The 9,692-nt window shown below is 40.4% G+C and overlaps 1 long non-coding RNA gene across 1 annotated transcript; it reads right to left on the minus strand.

Moving 5' to 3' along the window:
* Positions 1–7,068: 7,068 nt before the first annotated feature.
* LOC132112437 (uncharacterized) lies at positions 7,069–9,370 on the minus strand. The gene is made up of 2 exons (XR_009424953.1): positions 9,232–9,370; positions 7,069–7,323 (listed from the first exon to the last, which is right to left on the minus strand). It is a non-coding gene; the product is annotated as an uncharacterized LOC132112437 (long non-coding RNA).
* Positions 9,371–9,692: the final 322 nt, after the last annotated feature.

The raw sequence follows: 9,692 nt of genomic DNA on the forward strand, positions 1-9,692 counted from the left end.
ACTTGAGGATGGCAAATGTTCCCACGAATATACATGTATACACAGATCAGGCATAACATTATGACAACTGACAGGTAAAGTGAATAATACTAATTATGTCTTTATAGTGGCACCTGTTAGTGTGTGGGATAGATTAGGCAACAAGTGAACATTTTGTCCTCAAAGTTGGTGTTAGAAACAGAAAATTTGGGCAAGTGTAAGGATTTGAGCGAGGTTGACAAGGGCCAAATTGAGATGGGTAGACGACTGGATTGGAGCATCTCTAAAACTTCAACTCTTTTAGGGTGTTCCCAATCTGCAGTGTCTATCAAAAGTTGTCAAAGAAAGGAACAGAGATGAACTGGTGACATGGTCATGGCTCACTGATGCACGTGGAGAGTAAAGGAGGGCCCATGTGGTCTGATCCAACAGTTGAGCTACGGTCGGGCAAGTTTGTTTGGTGTGTTCCTCTTGTCGGATTCACACTGGCGAGTGTTTGCCTGAATTAGCATGTTGAATTGGCATGGGGATAGTGTGTTCAAGTGCAGCTTTTTGTTCTGATGCTACTGACACAAGGCGACAACTCCTTCTGCTTTTGTCACCACAACTTAGTTGAAGTTGGCTTGGTGTGTCCCGGCCTTAAGATGCACTATAGCAAGCCAGCGGAGGCAGTGTGATGCTTTGGGCAATGTTCTGCTTGGAAATCTTGGATCCTGCCGTCCATCCACTATGACATGTACCATCTACCTAAGCATTGTTGCAGACCATGTACACCTTTTCATGAAAATAGTATTCCCTGGTGGCTATGGCCTTTTTAGATAGATGGATGGATGGATGGATAGATAGATACAGTAGATACTTAATTACCGTAATTCCTCAAATAAAAGCCTGGGCCTTTATTTACCTGAACTGCAGAAGGTAACAGGCTTTTATTTGAAGCAGGCTTTTATTAGAAGCAGGCCTTTATTTCTAATTCCATCTGTTTGATAAGTAATTGTTTTAAATAAAAAGCAACAGCGTTCCAGTGGACAGAGATCATAGCATTAGCACAGAATCAGTTCAGAATCAATCACCAAACGAATCAGTTCGGTTCAGACATTCTGTGTGTCAGTCTGCTTCACGCTGAATCACGCATGCGCAGTATCATCAGCTCCTCGGTTCTCGAATCGGACGCATCTGACAGAAACGTTTCTCGGTTCAGTGTACCGGTGAATCGAAAACCGATGCAACCGGTTCTTGACTCGAGAACGAGAAACGCTCCAGCAGTGGGCGTGTACGCTTGTTATCTGGCTCTGCTGCACAAATTTTCCCCCAGGCTTTATTTAAGACCGGCCTTTATTTGCCTGTGTTGACCATGCCCCCAGCCACTATAAGAGGTCGGGCGTTTATTTGACTACTGGTTTTTATTTGAGGAATTACGGTAATTCCAAAGGGAAATAACAAAATTAAAAACAGACACTCAACGGATGATGGATATTGTCCAAGATGGACAATAACTTGCTAAGAATCCTCCTCTCCTGTGTTGCATTCCTCTTTCTAATGCTGCTCACCCAGCACATGACAGCACAGAAGAGGATGCTAGCAATGACAGTCTATTAAAACATCTACAACAACTTTTGGCATATGACACAATTCTGAATTATACTTGAAATCTGGAGTGTATAAGACAAACAGGATAGGGGAGAGCACTGTCCCCTGTGGTGCCCCCGTGCTGCTAACTACAGTATCAGCGGTGCTATCCATCAGTTGGACATATTGAGGTCTCTGTCAGATAATCTGTAACGAGCTTATTAAGATAAGACTCCACACTCATTTCTGTCAGTCTGTCTTTCAGTAGAGGGGGCTGGGTGGCATTAAATGCACTAGTGAAATCGAAAAACATCTTTCTTACAATGTTACTACCCTGATACATGATGATTGAAGATGTTTATTACTCTCACCAGGTGAAACCAGGGTAGTCAAACCTATTGAAGAAGTTGTTTAACTGGTTGGCCCTCCCCACATCCCCCTTCACAAAATTACCTCTCTTTTAACTGCATCCAGTCATAGTTTTCATGCCATGCCACATCTCCCTTATGCTGTTTTGCTGTAACTTCTACTCTACTTTCCTACTGTATTTATCTTTAGCTTTTTCACCTGGACTTTGAGCTCTCTTTGTATACATCTATTCTCTTCCAAGTCACCCTTCTTAAAAGCCCTCTTCTTCTGGTTGAGGAGGTCCTTCATGTAACTAGTAATCCTTATTTTTGGGAAAACAGCAAATGGATCTAGGGGGAACTCTCATTCCCATACGACTCCTGTAGCATTCCCTAGTCAGTAGACTGAAAAGGTCCTGTATGGCCTCCTCAGCTCCAAAAGTCCTCTTTCTAAAGGAGCGTGTGATGATAGGTTGCTTCACTACTTAAGGCTTATAATGAGGCTGGAGCAAAACCAATCTGTGTTCTGATCTCTCCAAGGGTGGCAGAGAAATGGCAGTATATGCATCTTTAACATTAGCATACAGCAGAACAACAGTCCTGTTCCCTCTAGTGAAGCAGTCCAGATACCGAGAGAAAGCAGACAGTGAAGAGTCCACTGTGACATGATTAAAATCCCCAGAAATAAACATGAAGGCTTCTGAATGTCTGCAGTCTCGCAACTACCAAATGAATAACTTTACACAGGGATTTAGCTTGCTCAAGTGGGGGGATGTAAACACAAACCGTGATGGTGTGTGAAAACTCCCTCAGCATGTGGAAAGGGCGTAGACCCACAACCAAGAGCTCAATGTCCCTACAGCAAGTTGACATCTTCACAGTAACATGCCTAGGATTACACTTAATAAACTTTGCAAGTCACCCACCTTTAATCTTTACGCACGCCTTTGTGTCTCTGTCTGCTCTGACTGTGGTGAAGCCAGGTCCACGTTAGCTTCCGGGATGCTAGCGGTTAGCCAATTCTCAAACTACACCCCCTGTAGATCCTGGCGTTCTTCACCAATGCAGCCAGTTCATCTATTTTGTTAGCCAATGAGTTGACATTCCTCATGACAACTGATGGAACAAAGGGCTTAAAGTGTCATGAAACCCCTCTGTTTCAGCACTGGTCTTTGACACCCTGGATCTGAAAAAGTCTCCAGAAATGAGTGTAAAACTGTGGAAAAGTAGGAGTGTAGGGGATGGGAAAAGGGGATACAACAACAAATAAAACACAGACCTACAGCACACTCATAAAGACAAATGAATATAAAAATAGCTTTAAAACAGAAAGAATAAAGGCAGTTACTTTGTTTACTCTTCTTTGAATTTTCGATCTGTATTATTTGCTGTGTATCACAATATTCCACCATACTGTCGTGTTCATGATCACACGAGCCACAGCTGCTGCTGCACATCTTTTTTTTGAAGACATTGGGTGCATGCTGGTTCATGTTTGAAGCATTGGAGTTTATGAAATATGTTTACATAAACATGAAACATGCTTGCTCCGATCTGGATATGAAATATGATCTGTGCAGCGAGTGTTATGAAACTCATCACAGCTTTCCACACAGAAATGTCTCTAATGCGTGCTCCACATGCTGTTTTTATATTGTTATGGTTGTGTTAACAGAGATAAACTGACAGCGCATTAGCTCTTTCATGAGATTTGAGTTATCCACTGTAAGACGATCTCATACATAATACAGCACAGTGATTGGATCTTAAGTGTTCATTATTATGAATAATACAAAAAAAGCTTAGAAAACTGATGATGTAGACGTGTACTCTCCAGCCACGGCAGCCATTCATCACTCCAGATTAATGCATATAAGTAACTTTCGTGAAGTATACTCAACTTTGCTTTTTGAACCAAAAGAACGAATTGCTTAAAAAATAAAAAATGAAACCTTTTGCCTTAGTAATAGACATAATGAGTGCTAAAATTGATTTCACTGGCTATGGAGGAAACTGTGGCCTAATGGTTAGAGAGTTGGACTTGTAACCCGATGGTCAAAGGTTCAAGTCTTGATTCCGGCAGGAGTTATAGGTAGATGGGGGAGTGGGGTGAACGAACAACACTCTCTTCCACCCATGTGGAATACCCATGGCTGAAGTGCCACTGAACCCCCAGTTGCTCCCTGGGCAGCTGGATATAGCTGCTGTGTGTGTGCATTTGGATTGGTTAAATGCAGAGCACCAATTCTGAGTATGGGTTCCCATACTTGGCAAATGTCATGACTTTCAGTTCCATGTTTAAAAATCTATTTTATACACCATTTAATTTCTATAACGTGTGAATATATCCTCTATCGTATTCTACAACAAAACAATCAGAGTGCCTCGTTATCACTAATTTTGTTTTTATTTCCTGGGTCTGCTATTAGCTTATAGCCTGTTAACATCGGCAGCATGGTTGTCGCTTACCGCGCTTGCATTGCTAATACTCTATTCACACATATTACTATTACTTTACCCACTGTTACTTGCTTTAATGTCGGATGTATGTCTACCTTTGATTGCAGGTGAGGACACGTTCGAGCTGCATTCAGTGCAGCTTGAGCTGGAGGCCGTGGAGAAGCAGATTCATGACCTGGAGGTGAGGCAAGAGAGTGGAGAACCGCTCTGGAAACCTTCTGGGCTGATGCTCACAAGTCCGGGGTAAGTATACAGCGTGCTGGTAACAGTCCCACCACGTCTACTCTGTGTATTTCTCTGCATAGGCCCGGTGCACCCAGGATGCAATCCTCCCAGATGTCCTTCACTCCGGCGCCGGGGCACCACAGACCCTGGATGCATCCACGGCGGAGGATGCGAGCCAAGCCCCGGGCGATGACTTCTCCCCCTCCGGTCTTCGAGATCTCCATCCGGAACCGCTTCGCTCCCCTCCGCAAGACGGGACGTGACGCAGTGTTCATTGGAGACTCCATCGTCCATGCTACGTTAGCTGAAGGTAAAGTGCACACTCACTCTTTCCCTGAAGCTCGTGTTCTCGATGTTTCTGCGCAGATACCCGTGGTCCTGAAGGCCGACGAGAACCCCAGAGCGGGGTTAACGACAACACGCTGCAGCAGACGGAGAGACACTGAAGAGGGACTTCAGGAGCCTGATCGAGACGGTTCGTAGCACGACGCCCGAGGCTATGATCATTGTGTCAGGACCACTGCCCACGTATGGACGAGGACACGAAAGTTTCAGTAGACTTGTTGCTTTAAATGAATGGTTATTGTCATGGTGTAAAGAACAGAAACTGCTATTTTTTTATAATTGCAATCTTTTCTGGGAGCGTCCTAGGCTTTGTCGCGCTGATGACCTACGATGAGTTGGAGTGGAGCTGCTCTCTGACAACATCTCCAGGACCCTTTGCTCCATATGAATAACTATTATGATGATTTTTGTTCTAAATGCTCAAATGATAGAAGTAGCCTACTTGTGCTGTCCAATCTGTTAAAACGGTGTCTGTTCCCCAAATATTGAGGTCAAAATATTAATTTAATGAAGGATCTAGAAAAAAAATCTTATTGTGATTAAACCAGAAAAATAATAAATGAGCAAAAACTATTTTTAAAGTTTGGGCTCATAAATATTAGATCACTCACACCAAAAGCAGTTATTGTAAAAGAAATGATCACAGATAATAGTTTTGATGTACTCTGCTTGACTTAAACCTGGTGTGCAAAAGGCCATGGTCAAGTTACATTTATTTTAATATTATAGTTGTTCAGTATTCTGTTCAAGTGTTGCGCCTGTTGAGTGGGCGGAGTTTAATCGGAAGTCTCGCGATTTTGGAGAAAAATAGCGTGAGATCAGATATACGGCAATGGAGAAAAGTAAGGAAGAAATGCGGTGCGTGTTAGTATTGTAAATGCATGCGGCAAGTTTAATTAAAGCCATCAAGCTATAGATTGATATATAGCACTCAGCTGGTGAGCAGTTAAGCCTGGTTTATACTCGACGCGTCCACAGGAGCGCGAAGGTGCGCGCGGCAAAAATGACGTCATTGCGGGGGGGTAATTTAATTTCGTTTTGTTCTGACGTAATTATATGATGCACTGTAACACTTTTTGCATTTTGTCTTTTAGTTAACATCAACAAACACAACTCTTCTTCAGCATTCAGCACGTCCAGAGCCAGAGGCGCCATGTTCTCAGTGTTGTTGTTCCGGCAAACTACTTCTTCGCCGCCGATTCCAGGTGGTTTAGAGGAGAATTACTCCGAGTCGCCCCCTGTCGGTTAAAAAAAATAGTACAACGGCGAGCGCGTCAAGTATAAACGCCTCGTCCGTTTGCGGAGGTGCGCGCGCAGTCTGCGGAGACTCGCGCTGCGGAGCCAGGCGAAAGTATAAACAAGGCTTGAGCGTTTCAAATGTGATGGGCGGCCGATGTTGTGTGATCGCTTCAGAAGTTGCTGGAATTATATGGTGAATATCAGCGCGTGCGTCATTGCAGACCGTAAGTGTTTATATCATATTATTCAGTCCAATAATCATCGTTTGATATGCTGTTAGATGCATCAATAAGATATTTCTTCAGTTATATCTTATATAAAGAACAGCTGTTATATTATGCCCTTATCATATCCCTGCTGAAAAAAACAATAGAAACCATTACAGAAATTCTAATGGTTTCCATTACAAAACCATTACAAACCATCAGCAATTAACCATTAAAACCATTACCAAATGGTTTCCATTACGTAGTGTGTTTTGGGCATATTCCATTAGGATTTATTGGTTTGTATTGGTTTCCATTACAAGTTTGTATTGGTCACGATTTGCACATAATGGTTTCCATCACAGTTTTGTAATGGTTCTGATGGTTCCATTACAAGTTTGTATTGGTCTTTATTAGCACAAATTTAATGGTTTCCGTCAGTTTTGTAATGGTTTTGATGGTTCCATTACAAGTTTGTATTGGTCTTTATTAGCACAAATTTAATGGTTTCCATCAGTTTTGTATTGGTTCTGATGGTTCCATTACAAGTTTGTATTGGTCTTTATTAGCACATATTTAATAGCTTTCGTTGCAGTTTTGTATTGGTTCTGATTTAAATGTTTAACTGATAGCTGGTAATTAGGCCATTAATTAATATAATTAAATAATTTAAATTATTAATACAAACTGTACACAGGTTTTGTCAAGAATATAATTTTTTATTTATTTAAACTACATACCAACCTTTCAATAGCAAACAGTTCAGGTTGTTTTGCAAAGAATTAAGAATATGCACCTAAAATCAAAATTATTCACAGAATACTCAACATAGCTGGAATTAACACAAAACCTTGACATTAAATTTTATTTTAATTATTGTTATTCATTAATGCATTATAGAAATACAGGAAACTATGAACTGTTTTTGTGGCTTCATTGTAGCTGTCTCAGACCTGCAAAAAAAAAAAAAGGACAATTCATTAGGACAATGTACCATAGGGCTGCACGATGTGTCGTTTAAGCATCGATATCGCGATGTACGAATCCACGATAGTCACATCGCAGGATGTGCGATGTAGGCTGTCGTAGTTGATCCATTATTCATTAACTGTAGGGGCCAGCTAGTCCCCTGCCCTTGACAGTGTGATTCGCGGATTAATTGCACAGCTTAACCATCATAGAGTGAAAGTTTATAATTGACAGGACTGAAAACCACATGCAAGTTTAACAGGGCAAAGAGAGAGGGAGCGCGAGAGAGACAGAGAGAGCGCGCGAGAGAGACAGAGAGAGAGAGAGAGCGCACGTGAGAGAGACAGAGAGAGAGAGAGAGAGAGAGAGAGAGAGAGAGAGAGAGCGCGCGAGAGAGACAGACAGAGAGTACATTTGAAGTACCATCAATGTTTATAGAAATGTATATGGATTTATTTTGCATGTAATTTTTTTTTCTTATGAATATATATGTATTTTTGTTTTGTTTGTTTCTATTCTGCTATGTACAATGCTTTGGCAATATGTACCTTTGTATGTCATGCCAATAAAGCAATATGAATTGAATTGAGAGAGAGAGAGAGACCAAGAGAGAGCGAGCCATTTTCAAACAACACGAAATGAGAATGTAAGTGTGCTCACCCCATTTTTGCTTGTAAGAAAAAATATCGCAATATATATCGCAGAAAAATAAAATATCGCAATGTCATTTTTTCCCAATATCGTGCAGCCCTAATGTACCACTTAAACCACATTACCAGTATGTGACATTATCTATACATATATTTATATGGCAGTCTCAAAAAAGTTGCAAAAACTTAGTTGTTGACAAAACATCATCATGTTTAAATTCGTCCAACACTTTGGGGGCACTTTGAGCAGATTCAAGTTCTTGACAGATGTGAACTTTTGTCCATTACTCATTTTATGTTCATGAGTAAAACAAACCAGTTTGTTTTGTTCAGCGTCATGTTTAGGAGTATGGAAATGTAAAGTCAATGTTCCTACAGTAACAGACCAAAGTGAAACACTCTTGAACATTTTTTAAAACAATTACTTTAGAATAACGTTCCATTAGTAAATAAATGTTAGTTATTCCATGGTCTGTCTGAATACTGGATTCCTCTCGGAATTCTTGGAATTCTGGTTCCAAGTCAGTTCACTGTTCCATACCAGAGACAATTTATAAGAGATATACCACTTCCTCAATCCTCAATACAACTATAAAAGGAAAACCTGTAACGGCAAAGATGGCGGTTGTATGCACATGTCCCACCCCTCCCGCTGGAAAGCCAATCATCTGCTTTTAACAGTCAAGTCGCGGAACATTTAAGCCTATCGTCTGGTTCCACTAACGCATGCACACAGTTGAGGTTTTGCGACAGCGGAGAAGATTTGGTTACAGCGAGATGTGGTGTGTGCAAGATGGGTCAAAATTATTGATTTTTCATGCCAAAAATCATTAGGATTTAAAAAAAGATAATGTTCCATGAATATATTTTGTAAATTTCCTACCATAAATGTGTCAACTTAATTTTTTATTAATAAAATGCTTTGCTTTGGATTTGAAATATTTTTCACAATATTTAGATTTTTTAGCACCATCAGATTCCAGATTTTCAAATAGTTGTATCTCAGACAAATATTGTCCTCCTAACAAACCATACATCAATGGAAAACATATTTATTATTATTATAAAAAACTAAAAAATAAAATAAAAACAATTACCCTTGTAACTGGTTTTGTGGTCCAGTTTCACAAATAGGCTTGAATAATTACATTGTCTACTTTTTATGATACATAGTCTCTATTCACTTCGAGTCATATTAGATAAGAGGTTGTAGCAATTCCATTCGGATATGTAAACACTTACCACTGACAGTTTTATCTGGTTTATGTCACTGATCTCCTCAGCCAGGTATTTCCGTACACTTAGGAGGCGTTTATTTCCTATAAGGTGTGGCCTCTTTTCTTCAGGTTCTGAGACAGACACTCTTGTTTTGAACACACACACACGCATAAATAAAAATTGAAATTCAAGAACTGATGGACTAATCTCAGACTTTAAATCTGACCACTCTCAAGTGGAAATTAAGTAGCATATGTGACCTGTGCTGGCAAAGTAAGTCACAATGAGCAAAAATGAGTTGAGGTTTTTTTCTCATTAAAAAGTCCTTCAAAATGATGTATAACTTGTTGAAATCTGACAAAATAATACTGAGCTACAACCGTTATGAAGTTGAAAGAGTTAGCAAAGTCAAATCTTTTCTATTTTCTAAAGGTTCCAAAGCAAAATCACAGAGCAACATTGCATCTTTTCCTGCAGATCTTTTC

This window comes from Carassius carassius, chromosome 32 (assembly GCF_963082965.1).
Source record: "Carassius carassius chromosome 32, fCarCar2.1, whole genome shotgun sequence".
NCBI lineage: Eukaryota > Metazoa > Chordata > Actinopteri > Cypriniformes > Cyprinidae > Carassius > Carassius carassius.